This window comes from Ischnura elegans, chromosome 9 (genome assembly GCF_921293095.1).
Source record: "Ischnura elegans chromosome 9, ioIscEleg1.1, whole genome shotgun sequence".
NCBI lineage: Eukaryota > Metazoa > Arthropoda > Insecta > Odonata > Coenagrionidae > Ischnura > Ischnura elegans.
In genome coordinates, this window is record NC_060254.1 from 102542511 (window position 1) to 102562158 (window position 19648).

The following is a 19648-nucleotide window of genomic DNA, read 5'->3' on the forward strand; positions in this document are numbered from 1 at the left end:
ATTGTGCTAGTTCCATTGGCAATGGGAATATTGGTCTGTTTACATTTTATTATTACCTTGCAACAATGATTACGTATATGTACAAGGGCAAAATCAAGTAGTTGCGGATTGAATTCATTTAAAAGGTAGGAATTTTGATTTATTGTTCTATTCATGGCTCGAAAAATAGGCATTTATATGAATGTTACGAGGGAAATAACTTGCTCTAACTATACCTTTCATAGATCACAAGGGCCAGGCTTATGGACTGGTGGCCAGACGATTATCCTATGGCGCACTGACAATGAGAATCAGCCAACAAGGAATCATTGCACCACCGCGGAAGTTAATTTATATTTAAAGCTAATGTTTGAAGGAATTATAGGGGAATGGTTTGAGATCAACAAGGTTTACCAATTTTTCACAAATTCACTAATTTTTTTATTACTGTCGGTCACGATTGAGATCGAAAACAAACACATCCGTATATTTTCCGTCTCGGCGTCAACTCCTCGAGCTATTCACGGAGAAAAATGGACGGCATTAACCCTTTCGCAGATAAGTTGATGACGTCACCAGCTAATTCCGAGTGTGTCACCGCTAAGCAGCAACACCTCGGCCTTCTGTAAGGACCTCTCGTGGTTCACGGTTGTTCACACTTCCGTGATAATTCTCTTCCTCGATAAAGGTTTTTCCTGAACGATTTATTGAGCTAAAACTTTAATTATCTCCAATTCTTACGGAGTGGGCAGAAACGTTTTCTTTTTCTTAATTTAAACTACACCTTGAGGGAATACGTGAGTGGAGCATGCCCTTTTTCCTAACTCACCTTTTCCCTCCACTCACCGAATTCTCACAATGCATTGTATTTTGTAGTCGGACAGATACCAATGTGAAGCCCGAGTGCTAGATTTCTCTGGCATGACTCCATGAATAGGAATAGGTTTCGCTTCACTCCGTAAAAAATAAATTATAACTGGACTTTATTATCTGCGAAAATCTTGAAATAATGAAACTATAAGACAACAATCCTCGCGGCAGATCAGTGGGGTTGAAATGATTTTGAGTTCAATCCCTAGATGATAAAACAATCTGAAAGAAATAATGCGGAAATAAACAAGGCAGGAGATAGAGAATTGGGTTGAAGACAGGCTTCAAGAGAGAAAGCGCAGATCTCAATAGATTTACTAATGCTGGCAGTTTGCCATAAGAAACAACAGATGAAACTTCCACCGACCCACCATTGAGTTTTACTGTCGAGTCTCACACTCCAAAGATCGCATTTAGTATTCAAAACGCTTTCTCTTATTTTCCTAATAGACTCCCAGATAACATCAAGCAATCATGATTGACAATGGCTAGGATGAGGACATTTGAATCCCGCAGGTGAGTAAAATTTCAATCATCAAGATAGATCCACTCAGTGTAGAGGGATGTCGGATGTGGAAAAAGGCTGATGACTTCCGACTGATTGTATGAAAAGGCAGAGAATGAGGGCTTAGGGGAACCCTTCGAGGATACAACACACCGGGGCCGGGAACCAAGCCAGAGGCTTATACGCCCGATCACCCGGGGAGGGGGAGGAGAGGAGGGAAAAAGGAAAGAGGCGCCGCCGCGATAGGAGCCCGTCGACGTCTGTGGGGTAGAATAGGTTCGGAAGGGATGGGACGGGGAAAAACACCTCAACGCTATGGAATCGGAAAGGGCCCAACCAAATAGCGAAACCAGGCAAAGCTATTAATGTTCCAACGATTTTGGAGGATCATTTTATGAGGAAGAATAATCTAGCGATCAAATCATTAGATTGTATGAAAAGGCAGATCACCGAAGAGTTACTAAGGCTGGCAGGTTGCCATAAGAAACAACAGATTAAACTCGAGCGCAGTTGATTGACAGTATTTATCGCCAAATGAAATCACCCTCATTCCATAATACTGGTTGTTTAGATAATGGAAAAAAAAAAATTTTTCTTCCACTTTTCTTCATAATGAAACCGGTCATCCACCCATTTTAAGCATTAAAAAAATTAAAACAAAAATTGAAAATGAAAAAATAAAAGACTCGATTGGCACCAGCCTCGTTTTTCACCACTACCATTAACCTGTGTACTTGCCAATCTCAATAAGAGGCAATTTCTTAACACTGCTAATATCTAACTATCGTATATCCACTCGAATTACTTAAATCGACCGTTAGGTCTGCGCTGTGCACTATAACAGTCACAGATAGACTAAAAACTCATTTGAAAGGAAATCGTTAAATGAGGTGTGAAAATCGATAAAATTTTCAAAGCAAATTTTAGTCATAAAATACGACCTAAAATAGGTCTAGAGGGATTAATGCGTCCTCCTAACATTTATGCCTCATTCCTATTCTCAATTTATATTTGACAACGGGCTTTTGGTAACGCGCTTCGAGTTTTCCTATGTGCCACCTTGAAGCCCGCGCCGTCATTAGCTCCAATTAAAACAGGTACGATATAGCACCCAATTCGCCATGTAGCTAGGAGCATATAATATCCTGAAATACGTTTTTCAAAGGTGTAAACAATAAGCCACATAAAAAATCCGTTCTTCAAATTAATTTGGAGTGTTTTGTAATCATTAAATGCTTTGTGGCATTGCAATTTCCTTTCCTCGAATTTTGTGTGTGATCAAATTCATCTATAAATCCACCTTATAATATAGATGATAATAATAATAATGCGTTTTAGTGGAAGACAGGGGCCAAGTGACGATCATTGGCCGACAATTGCCAGCTATCATCACTCCTGCGGTTATAGAAAGAACAATTATTTATAACCGGTTTTTGAATACGTAAACTAGGAAGCTCAAGGAAGCATTGCAAGAGGAGGGAGGGTCAGGTAGCGAGTCATCAAAAGCATGAATTTTGGGAAATTTCGTCGATTCCTTTGTAATTTATTCCAAATTATTAAGTGAAAAAGTGATCCTGACTTTTTGCACTAATCAGGAACGAGGGATACGTTTACTTTCAAACCCATTTCCCCGCTTTCAAGTTGCACAGTTCAAAAAGGTGCTCAACCTCTACGAACATTCGACATTACAGTGTTTGCGGGGATCGGGTTGGTGCGGGGGCTTGAGTGTTGGCTTCCCACCCACCGGGCTCGGGTTCAAATCCCGGCAGTGGCAGAGAATTTTCAGAGTGTGCCCGATCCCTGCTTGAGTGTTGTGTGGAGGACATTTCAAGCGAAAACACTCCGTCAGTCGGATGGGACGTTAAGCCGTGGTCCCCTTGGTGCCTTTCTTTAGAGCAGGCTAATGCCGACGCCGGGTTTCTCTCCATCCTTCCTTCCATACCTTTCAATCATGGCGCAAATAACCTCAGCTGTCGGTCGCCTTCCCAAAATACCATAACATACAGTATTTGTTTGTTGATATTCATGGCTGTGGCCTAGTATAACGACAAAAATCAAGAATGAATAATTTCGTTTACGATGCGTGGACACAAGGTGATTGAGAACCGTATACTTTTCCAATGAGCAGTTGGTACTTGCTGCACAATCCATAGCTCATAACGCACGACACTCGGTCGCACTCTGGCAGTGAAACCCATCCGGTTAAACTTGCAATTCGCCGACTTCATGCACGGCCATTTCCCCGAGGACAACTTTCTACTTCACCCCCAAACGAGAACGGGACAGATTGCGTCACCCACTTGAACCTGAAATAAAAATATTCGAAAGGGGAGGAATCCGCTGGAGTTCATTAGTGCAGATTCAGACAATGTTGGAGTCGAAATGAAAAATTGCTCATTCATCCAGCGCCAGCCTTATAATGAAGGGATTTAAGGAAGAAATTAGAAGAAAGGAATTTATTTTTCATTAAAGTAAGAGGAACTAGTCGACAGCAATTAACAGTTTGTGGATCAGAGCTTTGTTTCGTTTACTATGAGTTTTTTACATGAGGACTATTAAATAAATTTCACGCTGCGCTCAGGGTAAGCATTAGAGAAAACTTGTCCCGAGATGTTATCAAATCAGTGTATAGTGCTGTAACCAAGGCCAATCCGCAAAGGGCGCAAATCCATGAACTCAATAAAATACAAAGGAAAGCGGTACAATTCGTCAAACACTGCTTCAGGCGTGCAGCAAGCGTTACAAAAGATGATAAAATAGGCTGGGATCGTTTACAGACGGGGGTTGCGCGCTAGGCTTAGATTGTTTTTTAATAATCGGGAATACATATCTTTCGGAGCGAAACGGAGAATATCATACTAGAACCCCGCCGTTTATCCAGGTCCAAAAGAAAAGATAAGTAAAGAGATATATTTTTCGTAACGGTAGGGCTAAGAATTCGTTTTCCCCCAACAACATAGAACTTCAATAATGGCGAGGCGGAACTTCCTTAGAGAAACTGCTTTGTATTTGTCTACGGCTGGTGTCCTAACATCCCCCGCTACAGGCCTAATGAAGCGGCTTGCGGGATGGTAAGTAGATGTAGTGAAAATATATCATGGGGTCATCATCACTGGTCAACAATCCTAGGATTGGTTTGACGCAGCTCTCCACTCAGTTCTCCTATCAGCTAATCTTTTCACACCTACGTATTTCTTCTCTTTCACATCTCTCTTTACTTGTTCCATATATTTTGTTCGAGGTCTTCCTTTTCCATTCTTGCCTTCCACCTGTCCTACGACGATTGTCTTCATCAGGTCATCATGTCTCAAGATGTGGCCTATAAGGTTGTTCCGTCTTCTTATTAAGGTTTTCATGAGGCTTCTCTTCTCTCCTACTCTTCTCAGGACTTCCTCGTTACTAACTCGGTCGATCCATTTGATCTTCATCATTCTTCTGTAGCACCACATTTCAAAGGCCTCTATCCTTGCTCTCTCCGCTGCGGTCATTGTCCATGCCTCACTTCCGTATAGGAGCATACTCCAGATGTAGGTTCTTATACATCGTTTCTTTACTTCCATATTCAAGTTTCCCGCTGTAAGCAGGTCTTTCTTTTGGTGGAATGCTCTCTTCGCCTGGGCTATTCTGCTGATGATTTCTTTCTTTCTTCTCCCGTCACTAGTTATCATGCTTCCCAATTAACCGAATTCACCTACCTCTATCGGTTTTTGCTTCCCTATTTTAATGTTAGTAGATGTAGATGGGAATTCCATTCCATTCCATGGGTAGAATTCCATTTGGAATACGCTGCCAGTGTTTGGGACCCTCATGAAAAAGGCTTAATAACAGAGTTAGAACGCGTGCAAAGAAGAGCTGCCAGGTATGTGAAAGGTCGTTACGATAGTCTTGTTAGTGTAACTGACCTCTTACATAAACTCGGATGGGAATCTCTGTCGGACCGTAGATTGAAAAATAGACTAAACCTTTTAGATAAATTCAAGAGCAGTGTCTTTTCTGACGAAGTTAACCATATCTTGCGGACGCCAACGTACTACGGAAGATCAGATCATATAAATAAAATAAGAGAGATAGATTGCAGAACAGACAGATTCCGAATGTCATTTTTTCCACGATCAATAAGAGATTATAACGGCAGCAATAGAACGCGTAAATAGATTGCATGACTTGTAGTGTAGCCTACTAACCTATGTAAAACTTACTGCATGTTTCTGAATTTGTATTCTATATTCTATTTCTAACAGCATATAGTAGTATAGTTTGTTATTATACGGGACGTTTCTTGGACGGTGTGGTGTGCATGTGGGAGTCCAAATGCATGCTGCATGCTGGTGATTGATCACCCCCTGCCAAACACCCTAGAGGTGGCTCGCAGGGTAATTTGTAGATGTAGATGTTAGTCTTGACTTCTTTCCTTCTCCTGCATACTAATATCTTGGTTTTCTTCGTGCTTATTTTCAGTTGATATTTACCCATATTAACCAGAATATTTTTCAAATCCTTCTCAGTTTCTGCTATAACAGCTATGTCATCGGCAAATCTTAGCATGCTAATTTTTTTCCATGGATATTCACTCCCAATGCCTTTTCTTTGATTTCATTAATGGCTTTCTCCATGTAAACGTTGAAAATTACGGGTGACAATGCACAGCCTTGTCTCACTCCTTGCACAGCCTTGTCTCATGGGATGATATAAAAAAAATATTGGGTGATGCTACCAAGGTCAATTCTCTAGGGTGGCAAGTAGATAGTGGTAGGTGGATGCATCCGCTTTTTGAGGTACAAAGTGCTTTCACCACCAGGGAAGCGGTCACCAACTCATCGAGTGGATATGAAACGACATAAAATTTCGCGTGAGGGAAGCGAGGTTGAAAGTGCGCCACCTGGGCCGTCTGGTGGGGGCTTTTCACTTTCGATTTCAGGTCAGTGGTTCGGGGGTTGGCGGAAGTGGGTTCGTGCGGCTGGACCAGACGCGACCACCGGACTCGCACGGAAGGCCGGCATCGGAGGAAGAGGATACGGGCGGAGGACTGCGGCAACTACCGTGCGAATTTTCAGCACATTGTGTTACAACACAGTGATTCCATCCTCCCGACCCGCTTCAATGCATACATTACATAGTCAAGAGTGACAAAGTGTATAATTAAAATAGAATGGCATTCGCATGGCAACGAATATCGGCCGCATTTCGATTTGTAAGAGGATAATAAATTGGCCAAGACGTCACGGATAAAAATTCGATGGAGGAAGTACAAAAAAGAGATTCGTTTGAGACTTAGTCAGGTTGTAAGGTTCTAAGAAGAGTGGAAGGCATGAGAGGTCTTCTAGAAACGTCAGGCAGAAGGCGGGACAGCTAAGACAAGGAAGATAAAATGGATCCACCGAGCACGTAAATGGTGAATTGCTGAGAAGAGTGGGACAAAGGAGAAGCCCTCTGAAAACCTTAATCAGGAGAGGGGACGACTTAGTCGGCCACATTATGAGACATGATGGCCTGATGAAAACAATCGTAGGACAGTTGAAAGGGAAGAAGGGCAAGGGACGGCCCCGAATGAGTTACATAGGGCAGGTTATAAAGGATGTAAAAGAGAAGAAATACGTCAGCATGAAAAGGGTAGCAGATTGGAGAGAGGCATTGCGAGTTGCCTCAAACCAATCCTCGGATTGTTGACAAATTATGATGATACAATATCTGTTACCCGGCCTTGCGGTAATCCCACATGTCTACTAATGCGGCGTTCAGGGCTCAAATTTCATGTGTGCTCCTATTCTTTAATAAGTTGTCGAGTGCTTCCGGTCAATTATACCGATAAATAAAATCTATTTATAACGTAACCTGCTGACCCCCTGGCATTTCATTAGTTAGCAGCGTATGATAAGGATTTTTTTCATTATAAGATGCTACCGTCTTTCTTTCATTTCCCATAGAATCTCAACGGGTGCCCACACTATCCATGAAAATAACATTTATTCCGCTGATAAGGAAGAAAAAACCTCCAAGACTGAAGTTACAAAGTACACTAACCACTGAAGAACCCAAAATTAACATTATCCTCCTTGGTACTGGTGTATTGTAAAAATAGAAGCAAGATAAAAATCTGTGCGGTGGAAAGTGAGCAAATGTAAGCCTATAAAACATGAATACCATGAAATATACCTAAAATAAGGGTTAAAAACTTAGAGATCATCCATCCAATTCCTAAGGCCTTCATAAACCTACTCGGTCTTGGCGCATTGTATTCAATACATCAGGGGTCTCCAAAATACGGCCCGCGGAGGGCTTTCATCCGGCCCGCGCACTCGTTTCAAGTAGCGCGCGATTTTCGCTCGTTTAACTCCGTGAGACGCCGCTAGGAGCATTGCAGCGCTGTACTGCACGTCAAAGTCGCCTTCAACTGTTCGTAAATAAGAAATGCGCCACCGGATACTTCAGTAGATGTTGGTAACGAATACTTCAGTCATCGGCAAATTTGCTATCCGGCCCGCGGGGCGATTCGGAACTTGGAATGTGGCCCTCGTGGCCTAGTAAATTTGAGACCCCTGCAATGCATCGATATAAAAAATTTTCACCGCTTGGCTAAGTGAGATGTCATTATTACAACTAGTTCAGTGCGTCCTGACAGATGAGAGCATCATAAAGCTATTGTTGTTTGTTAACACCTAATTAACCAGAGATATATGTAAGTAAGTCCCGGGAATGAAGAGGCCATCCCGGTGGAGCGCCGTCTGAGAAAACGCGAGCAGGAATGCCCAGCATCATTCTCCGCGATCATTTTCTCCTAATGATCGCGGGCATTATTTTTCTAAATCACCCGTAAAGAAAGCTCCCGGGCCGCACAGTGCCCCAGACACGTTCACAAAGTGAAAAAAAAACGAATGCGGAGAATGCACGAACGCAACGCCACACTAACTCCCGCACACAAACACCAGGGGGCACGGAGATCAACACACGAATAACTGAGAGCGAGCGGTCCAATGCCTCGGGGGAATTAATTCTCCATTCTCTTAAAAAAAAAACTCATCCCCGCCGTCTAGTATAGTCCAATCTTAAGGCCGTTCGAATGGTGGCTTTATTTCCCACCTCATCAATATTTGGTTACGCAACGGTTAAAGAAAAACATTCCGGCAAAGAAATATCTCTCCAACAGCGTGGGAAAAATTGTGTGATGCAAAAAAATAAAAGATAATTAATTTTTTTCTTCTTATCTTGACCTAGTTTAATCCATGGTAAAATAGTTCTCTGAGTATAGGTCAATGTATGTGATGCAAAAAAGTTTTAGCATCACATACATTGACCTATACTCCGAGAACTATTTTACCATAAAAAAATAAAAGAAGAATGAAACTACTTAACCACAAGATGAGTACCCTACAGAAAATAGATACCTTCTTTTTTCCAGTGAAGGATCAAAGGGTGGAGTTTAAAGGTGGAGAACTGTCTCCTAGAATTGAAAATTTTATAATATCTGAAACATTGACGTTGGCAATCGAAGGGCAAGTCGACAGTGAAGCATAGAGAGCAGGTAACTAAGAATGTGAAAGAGAAGAACATCAGACTGCGAAAAGAAAATCTCAAAGAAGATCTCACACTTAATGGAGAGTTGCGACATGCCAATCACAGGAACGTTGACAGAATGTGATGATTGCATACCCCCTCACTCAGCCAGTTACATTGAACGATTCACACTAAAGCTCCCATGGCTAGTTCAACCCATCATCTCACGAACAAATATAAAAAGTCATGGTCAGTGAGCACAAGGTATTAAAAGGCAATTAATTCGTAGACTTTTTTATATAGGAAAATCACACACTTAATAGCGCCCACTCCAAGATACATTGTCACTTCACCTTTGACTTGATGCTAGATTTACCACTATTCATGCTATGGGAAGTCTCATTAAAGCTGAAGAAAATGCCATCATAATCGGTTTTAAGAAGTAAGGGCTGCTTCACATGTATATTTTTTTTAAAGACTTCACAAAGATCATTAATTCGATGCAGTAAATATGTCGTCAGATGAAGGACGTGTAAACCTCGACATAGAAACGGATCGTGATAGATTCCTTAAAAATTTCATGCATGAGAATTGTATCTTGTATATTCCTTCTCCAAATTAAGCGAAACCTCGGAATTCAAACGTCAACTTCTTTACTCTTAGACTAACAGTATACGTGCGTGCTCTTACATGACAACGTACACAAATTCCGAAGCCCTCAATAGTTCTTAGATGAATGAAACCTAAGGTTACGGGGTGGTTACTCATACGCAAGGCATATAAATGCTATGTTGCTATTAAACAAAGGCATAACCAACATTAGCTGATTTTTGAAGCGTTGAATGAATTGGATATTTTGCAAACACACACAATCTTAAAAAGTATACAAAGTTGCACGCATATTACAATCTTGGGGATAAAAAGAGTATTTCTGCGGATATGCATGTGTACATCTCGGAGATTTCAGAGAGAGAAAGTACCTAAGCATCAAAAAAATTAAATAAATATATAAATAATAGGATAAAATAGTTTTTCTTCCACACAAGGCTTCAACCCAAAATTTGGAACAGGTACAAGGGTGAAGGTACAGCTCCACTTAGTCTTAGCCACAGCCTAAACTACTAATTTCTAAATACCTAAACTTCAGGAGAGAGGAATTAAGAATTAGTTTGTTAAACAGGAATCAGAGAGGAATTTTGCAGGGGCTAGTCCGAGGCTTCATCCGCGATTTTAACCCGGGACGCTTTGTTGTAAGGCCAAACGCTCAATCCACTCGGCCAGCATGACCCGCAAGGTGTCCTTAGTATGCACCAAGCCCTATCGCCAGACAGATCGTATTTTGCCATATTTCGCGACGAATTACAGTCTTAAAACATTAGTAATCAGCTTGAAATCTGCCTAGTATTTAGAGGAAGCCTTTATTAAACATTTAACTCGATCTCAAATTCAAAAAATTAATTTCCGAATTAAGATGCAGGCAATTGTTAGCAAGCTTTACTTCATATACCCTAAACATTCCAAGATGATATCACAAGTAAACTTAAACGGGTAATGCGTCACGAAATCGAGCATTCCCGATGCGTCTTCTTCAACATAAACCTTGAATTAAATCCGCTCGGATAAATTACAATATATTTATTTTGCTCTTGACCTCTGGTTCACATTTAAATACGAACTGTCGACATTATCGATATTTCCTTAGTTTGTTTATAAAAATTTAAATTTATTAGTTAAAATATTTTATTAATATTTTTTTAATCATAAAATTGATTCTTAATACTTGGCCACTATTTCATTTATTGAACTCTCATCTTTTCATTTAATAAGCACTGAAAATCAGTGCTGTAGGTTAGGGGGTACGGACTACCTCCTAAAATCCAAACTCGTTATAAGCGCACCTGTTAAACTATCTTTTTAAATTTGTAAAAAATAGCCATGCTGTAAATTGTTCGATGGACTTCAGAAAAAAAATCGGAAAAGATAATTTTCTTCTTCAGAGTTATCTCGTGGCACAACTCGGAACTAATACAAGAGTTGGAGTTTGACAATTCATTCGCGCCCGGATTTATAAATACATGATCAGCTGTCCGCAAATTTTGGTGAGAGCGACCTAAATTTTTTCCCAACTACAGCACTGCTGAAAATGTAAAATACATTTAGAAAACGTGGGCAAAAATGCTCCTTTACATAAATGGTCTAAACCTAAGGAGTACGTTCAAATAGATAACAATCTGATGTGTGAAGGAAGTGTTTAGTGGGGGAGTTAATCTCGATTCTCGGTGATTTTGGAGAGCAAGAGGGGGAGAATGTACCCAATGTAAGCCTTTCCTCGACGTGAAGGGAAGAAAACGGACTGTTCGGAATGAGGCGTAGCTCGGAATACATTTGCGCAGGCCGGGTGGGTGGGAGCGGCTGATTTTTTTCAAACACCAAGAAGTGGGTTAAAACGAAGCTTACCCAAGACTGCCACACCCAATCGCCTTCCTTCCCCCCACCCACGGACCCACCCACAGAACCAATCGCCCCCACCCCCTCCGATGTGGAGAGAGAGGCAAGCGCCTTCCAAAAGCAACCCCAACCCCTCTTCCACGATTCGCTTTGCCCCCCACCACCGCCCGATGTGTGGATAATAAGCTGCTCCCTTGATCTGCCTCAATCTTTTTCTAAAAATTCCCCGCCTCTGTACGCGCGTCGAGCGAAAGAACAGAAATAAATTATTATAATCGCTCCACGGTTTGAAAAGGGGGGTGTATGTTATTTCGCAATGGCTGATAAACTGAAAGAGAGAGAAAGACAGGTATTTCTCCGCTTTGATGCTAAAAAAGAATTTACGAAATTGCGAGGGAGAATCATCGACGCTTCTTTTTTAAGTATCTTTAACATTCATTCACCAAGGCCTAGGGCAAATCGAAGCGGAGAGTTTAAAAAAATTACTTAACTCGGCATAACTGCGGAGTTGAAAACTCATAAAGAGCGTCTGTTGGTTCATAACGACTGAAAATAAGATATATAGAGTTAAACACGGCTCGCGCTCTTTATTTGGCGTTCTTAGCACTTTGAGTGACGGCTGCTAAATTTAAAGCCCCACTGAAAAATCCAGCAATTTTTACTAAATTAGTACATTTTTTAAAACATTAGCATCAATAATATATTTATATCGATGTGCATTTCAATAAAAATGGACTTTGCTCTTCTTTATGAATGAGTGTAATAACATTTATTGCTAATTTTTAAATATATAATTTATCAATGAAAACTACTGTTTTTGAAAAATAAAAAAGTTGCAACATATGATGTACCGCCATAACATGCATAATAATTTTTTAATACGCTCAATTTGAACTATTTAAAGCATGGGAATCATAAAAAAGCATTGTTCCAAGCAAAGCATTATAAATCCTGGATGACTAAAAGGGTCAATGCACCCTCAACGAACCTATTGGCCAAGAGAATTTTCACACTAAGTGGTCTAAGATGAGGATGCCGGTAGCTACAGAGGACTTTTCGTCCTGGAGTCATAAATTGAACTCTTTTTCCATCGAGCAGTTGCTTTTTGAAAAAACAGACCCCCTAAGCAGCAAACTGGAAAAGTACTACGGGCGAAATATTACGGCTTCACGCATACAAAGCCAATTAAATGGAAAGACGTAATATTACGTCCATGGCAATCCTCAGAAGGATTAGCAGGACTTAATATTACGTCCATGGCACGCAAAGTGTTAAATCTGTTGAATCGAAAAGACAAGTTGAGACACAGTCAGTGGCGCCGACTCCATGGGGCCTGAGGGGGCCGGAGCCCCATCAAAAATTCGTTATGGGTGTGAGGAAAAAATGTTTCAGGCTTGTCGATTTTCCCCGGAATGTCCAGATATCGAGATTCGAGTTATCAGGGTTCTAATGTTGATCATATGACTCTTTTAAAATGCTTAAAAAAAATTAAAACTCACTACTTATAAAATTTCCCGGGGCAAGATCACCGGTTTGAGCCCCCCCAAAATTTTTTGTAAGCCGGCATCCCTGGACGCCGTGCCTCAGAAAAAGCTTTTGTACAAATCACAGGCAGTCAAAAATCGACCATACCTAAATACTACCTCGCAAGACGGCTCAATAGGGGAGCAATGGGGGTGCTACAACAACAGACGCTAGCATAAAAATACAAAGGAAATGCCCGCACCGAGTCCAACTCTTAGAATTTATTATTATGTCATTTACCCTTCGGTAGAAAAACATATTCCTACACCAATCTGTTGGGCAAAATATCACCTTTTTTATGGTTTACATCTGATAAAAAAACTGAGAGGTTCCAAGCCTTCGTGTCGCTCTGAGAGAAAACTGTAGTTAAAAGTCAAAGAATGTGAGCCTAGAGCGAAGCCTCCGAGTCTCTAGCGGCTCCCGGCCTAATTCGTGAAAAATTAGCGTAACTTCGTTTCACACGAGGCAGTTTTTGTCGAATCGCAAAGCTTTCATTTAAATTGACATTAATTAGTTCACGAATTAAGTCTTCCGGCGCCGGATTCCCACATTTTCGCCGCGTATTTAAAAGACGGCCTGACGTGCGCGAAATAGCACCCCCTTTCTTTCACTTTTTAATCCGAAAACTATTCCAAAAACCTAGAGTTAGTGATAGCTTTGTCTGACGATAGGAATATTAACTATCGCAAGTCAACTAAAATCGATGTTAGGATTTTTGGGTGGTTTGTACAACGATTTAAGAGCTATATCTGGTTTTGGTCCAATGGCATATGATATAGCTAGTTTTGCTCATAATAAGGCAAGGTGAGCAAAGTTCAGTGGTTGTGAACGGGGCTTGAGGCACAGGGTAGCCGGCGCGAGGACTCATGCGTTGGAAAAAGAGATAAAAACAGAAGTAGTCTGGGAATATTCCTTATAATTAGAGCAACGAAAGGTAAATGTTCGAATAAATTTTCACACGATGACAACGAAAAAAGGCTGAAATTTCATGATTAAAATTATTCGATATAAACTGGAATGTAACCCGGGACTCCAAAATACCGATCGCCTGTGTTGCCATGAAACGAGCTGAATTTTTCTTAAACGGTCACTGTCTTTATGCTTTATTCGTAACTGACGGATACTTGTGATATCCAGATGTAAATTATGGTCGGGTCAAAAGATTTATCAAGATGAATTTTTACTTTTGTTTCAGCACAAATTTTCATCGGAAAACGTATTTAATCGTTACCGCAACGTTTTCAAACGCTTATAAAATGCCATCTTGAAATAGGGACAATTTATTGGGAGCTTCATAACACCTTAACACAATATTAAAAAAATTCACAGCAAAATTAAATTGATGGTTCGAAGCTTGACTTGGTGGAATTTCTTCATCTTAAATTTAAAAAACTTTGTACATATCACACGTGATTTCACATCATTTTGAACCTGATGACACCGCACAGCGACGAAACTGGTTGTTGCTAAAATCATACGTAGAATTTAAAGTTTTCTATTTAAAATTTCAAAACGTTGAATTCGAGACCTAACTTCAGCGTACTTGTACGTTAAGCTTTAAAATTGGGAAATGGCTGAATGAGGGATAGTCTTTTCTCTCTCCATTCAAACTAAACGTGGTGGAGTGGAAGAATCGCCGACTCAATATCCTTGATATATTTTCTCAGAAAAACAATGGGAATAGCTAAGAAGACGATAGTCATAAGTATCCAAATCATAATAATAATAAGACGTCTTTATTCGGGCGAGGTTGAGACTAATAAGTCTCCTCTTCCACCTAATCCCTCGATAGAGTCAATGCAAACATATTTAAAAACGGTAAATAAAAGTTTACAATACAAAAAATATACAATATACACAATTGGTGATTGGTGAATCATCATAGTACCCAAACGCCGAATGAGAATATTCATATAAAAGAGGATGTAGCGCATGTTTATATGCATCAACGGAAAATTGAGATACACTTAAGAAGCATTAAAGAATATAAAGATCATTTGAATCCTTTATTTTAGAAAAAAGCCCATTATTGCATCTCTAACCATTTACTCTTGTCATGCTGTAGTCACAGCATCAGCCGTTAATTCATAGCCGGACTTGGTCCAACAATTCCACAATCTTCTTTCTTATTCTTCGAGGAAATTGGATTGAAATTGGTAACTGAATGAGTAACACCCTCCCAAGAAGTATTTAGATCAGCTATGATCTTAAATTTTTAAGCAAGAAATTGGCTGACTGAAATTCAGAGCCGCAGAACCGTAACAGTAAATATTCATTAAGTTATTTTTTCCACTAATTCTTAATTCTCAATTAGTTAATAAATAACAGAGATTAGTTAATCAGTATTATACTGCTATTTAATACACCGTAAGAATTATTACGAACCATATATTACGGTGATAAGCCAAACAAAAAACAATCCAAACAAATCGGACAAATTCGTTTCACATAAAATTTGCTTGGACTTAATCACATACGAGAATAAATATAATCATAACCAAAAATAAAGCACTCATACAGGAAATATTCCTATACATATTGCCCAAGCCGTTGCCAGTGGGACGACCGAATACATTATTTTTAAGAACGCTCTTTGCTGATGTTCTTTTGCTGCGCTCATTAAATACAATAGACCATTAAAATACTACCTTCACCGGCGAAAGCTTGCTTTGCTTAACCTGTATAATACATATCCATAGTTGAGGATGAAAATTAAGTGGAATGGTGCCTACTAGAAGCGAGGTAACCTAGTGGGTAGAGAACTAGCCTGAAATTCACCAATATTTTTCTGCCCCTCGGAGTGATAGCTACAGGGATAGGTTTTCACGGATCAAAAGAATGTTCGCTAGACCCATCATTTTCTGAACCACACGGTCATTCCAACCGTCCTTTTTCCCATCGCTTAATCCGTCACTACCCGTATTTATAACTGCTATTCAATTAAAAGCCAAAAAAAGGCACAATCACTGTCAGCGGCGGTGCTTTCTGATTGGCCGAAAGATGGTGATAGCAAATGTTTCAGCGAGTGGCGTAGCCAGGATTTTTTTTCGGGGGGCCAAGACCAGGGGGGTAAATTTTTGAAAAAAACAAGGTATAAAGTAAAGGGTTTTAACTAATTTTAGCACTTTTCATAACTAAAAAAAACTTCATCTTTCAAAGAAATCTTTAGTGAATTCTTGAGTTTTCAATAGTTAGTTTTCTTTCGCAATGGAAAGTACGAGGGGGAGACCCAAAAATAACCGGACGGAAATCGCTGCGCACCTAAATGTTATAATTTGGGCTTCTCCCACTTGATGGGGTTATGTTATCATTAGGCATGGACGTATCCAGGATTTTTCTCGGATCCGGATTCGGATCGGATTCTCGATTTTCGGAGCCGGATACTTTCGGATTCAAATGCATTTTCCTGCAATTCCTGCTATTAAACGAAGTGATTATTCAAGTTTATTCTGGGTAAATACGATAGAAGGAATGCTTTTTAGATTTCCATGCACATTTTAATATTTTTATAAATTAAAAATCATTTTATAGGCTTTCAAGTTGTTTTATTAAACATCTTTACATGCTCAGGACCTAAACTGTTACTCTTGGGTTTGGAAATGAAAACAGGAAAAATCTCGGATAAACCACTGACCAGTGGCGTAGGACAAATATCGCATGCGACGGCACATTTGAAGAGAGAATAGGAACTCTTTCCACCCTTGTAGGGTGTTGCATTCACTGAAGCTATTATTTAAAATTTACGATCCAGATGCGATGTCTTCCGCGACTTTGGATCCGATGTATCCGATGAAGGGCAATGTCCGCGGATATTTGGATCCGAGGTATCCGATCCGACCATCCCTAGTTATCATTTCTGAGTCAGTATGCGAAACGGCGTGGCTTTAGACGGTTGTAGCGAGCCCCTGTGACAGTTTGTATTCGAAGAATTGTTTGATGTCTTCGATTTTTTAAATGGCTCATATTCGTGAACAGCGTGCAGCGTTGAAAATTTGTACCCTGCTCGCTAAAATTTAGTCGGACACGGTTAATCTTTTGTCAACAGCTTATAAAGAACACGCCTTAAAAATAACTGAATTGCAAGTGTGGCATTCAGAATTCAAACTCGGCAACATGTCGATCGAAGACATTCAACGCCCGGGCCGGCCTTCCAGGCCCGGAACTGATGTAAATGGGGAAAAAATCGTGCCCTTGTGCACGAGGATAAAAGGCGCACTATTTACGGACTCGCTGAACATTCTGGTTCTCTTTGAGTTCATTGCATTGAATTTAAGCTGAAGATTATCAAATCAGACGAATCACGGATAAATTCATCCTCCGTTTGCTTGACTCTTGATCAAAATGCGGAACGTATTGTTTCTTGCCGCGACTTGAGATTTTGGTAAAAAAAATTGCATGACACTGCTTTCTCACCCAACCTACACACTAGATCTCGCACCTTGAGATCCCTTTTTATTCTATCGGATGAAAATGGTGATGAAATGGAAATGTTTTCATCGCATTACGGAGGTGAAAATTGAATCGAAGGCGATCCTGACAGGCATCGGAAAGAACGAGCACCAAAGGTGTTTCACGCGAAGGAAAAAACTTTTTAACAAATGTATCAGATTAAATGCAAGAATACTTTGAAGGTGGCCAAGGTTTGCAACACAAAATATCAATTTTTGATTTTTTTAAATTGTGTCCGGTTAATTTTGGGTTCTCTCTCGTAAGTATGCTTTTATATTCCGGGGGGGTTCGGACCCCTTGGACCCCTTCCCTCGCTACGCCACTGGTTTTAGTGACGGAAAAAAGGAACGTGCCAAATAATGGAAAAAGAGATGGCATTTCCATCCCTGGAGTCATTGCGGAAAATGATTGCGTGAAACTTTCCCCAATAGGGTAGTTTTCTTCATCAAAGAAAACGAAAGGCATTGTTTTCGATTCGTTACCCACCATTAGTGTATTCATTATACACAAATTATTTGGTTTTAGAAATACCGGTTTATACGAATGGCAATGGTCAATTTTAGCCTCCTTTGAAAAAGGCCTGATTGGCGTCCATGCGATTCCACTCCACGTGACGTCACAGGGATCTAGTTTCTATACGAGTAGATAGGAGTTTTACATGGTCTGAGATTACCAATGCATGCATGAGGCACAGAGCTCAGAGAAACATCTCTTAATAACCATCAATTAAAATTGCCTAAGTTCGGGAAGATTCCTTCGTTTGATAGGGTATTAATAATCCTAATTTAAACCAAGCGCTACCTGATATCAGGGTACTCTGCTATCTGCTAGCAGTCTGCATCGTAACGGCGCTCATAGCCTGGCACCAAGGTCTCCTCACACAGCGGAAGCCGGAACCAGAAATACGTCACACGGGCTTTTCCCAGCATTCATACTTAGCCGTCGCGTTTTCGCGCGCTTGAAAATTTTCACTTTGCATTTAATCGCGAAAAATAGATATCGTCATTTAAAAATCTAAAAGCGTGAAATGCGTACTCCAGAAGTAATAATCTTTCGATTTAGGCAATAAAAAATTATAGGGAGCACCCTATCATTCGAGCGATAGGTAGAGATATCCTTCGGAAGAGACAGAAAAAATGGTCTAGTGATTCAGGCTTAAGCACACAAGCAACGACGATTCTAAACTTGGATCCCTGGAAAAGAGAAAGGGTTAGTTTCCTAACACGGAACTGGTTACTACACGCATCAATGGGCCCACGGCTAGGGCAACGTAACCTTCACCGATATGTCGTAATTTCAATGCCGAACCTAGGTAAGCAAGTGCATACGTATTTGGCACGAAAAATCACACCGTACAACGTGACACAAGAGTGATAGAAAACCAATAGAAGATTTGAACTTCGGGTTTATGTGTTAATTTTGGTCAGTTTGAGGAATCTGAGCTTTTCCCATTGAATAGCATGGATGAAAGCTTTCTCGGGCCTCCAACCGGGTCAGGGCCTGCATGCCGTAGGCCGACGTTTCGTTGGGAAAGTCTCCCACCGAAACATCGGCCTAAACCATGCAGACCCTTACCGGGTTGGAAACCCGAAAAGCTTTCATCCTTGGTCATTTTGATTAAATCTTCAGTTGGGCCGAATAATAAGGCGGCAAAAAATATTGTAACTTTAGTTTTTACAAGCAAAGGAAAGGAACGAAATACAAGGAATACATGCTAAATACGAGGTTATTTGTAAATTAAAGTAGCAACTTCGGATACTCATTAACCTAATAAGGAACTAAGATTAATACTTAAATGATTGGCCATGTTGTGCCATGGAAACCCCTCTGATAAGTACGTAGCGATGCGAGATGATGACATTCTTCTTGCAAAGTAATGATAACACAACGAGCCCAATGTCATTAATAACAGATATTTTGTAAAGGAATGGGGCATAAATGTTGTTTGGTAAACTATGCATGGCACATACCACTTTTTTCGTAATCAACGCCTCAACGCCTTGCCCTTACAATTACTACGTATGGCTTATTCTCCTCAATTCACAAAATTCCTTAATTCAAATCATCTGCCACGACCATAAGCGAATACCTGAGAACATTTTTATTGATGAATAAATATTAGCTGAATTTATGTTCCACATAAAAAAGTTACCTTGCGTCTTTATTGGTGAAAATGGGGATACAGGCTTGGAAATGGTTTTCTTGAAACAAATAGCTGGAAAAACATTAAGGTAATTTTTATTTAAATCTGTCAAGCAATAGCGTATAAATAAAAAAATTATATTTAACTGAGGTGCGGTAATGTCAAAATTGGAAGAATTATAAATAACCCACATGTATCAAATTAGCACAGTGGATTATTCAGTAACGAGATTACCTCGA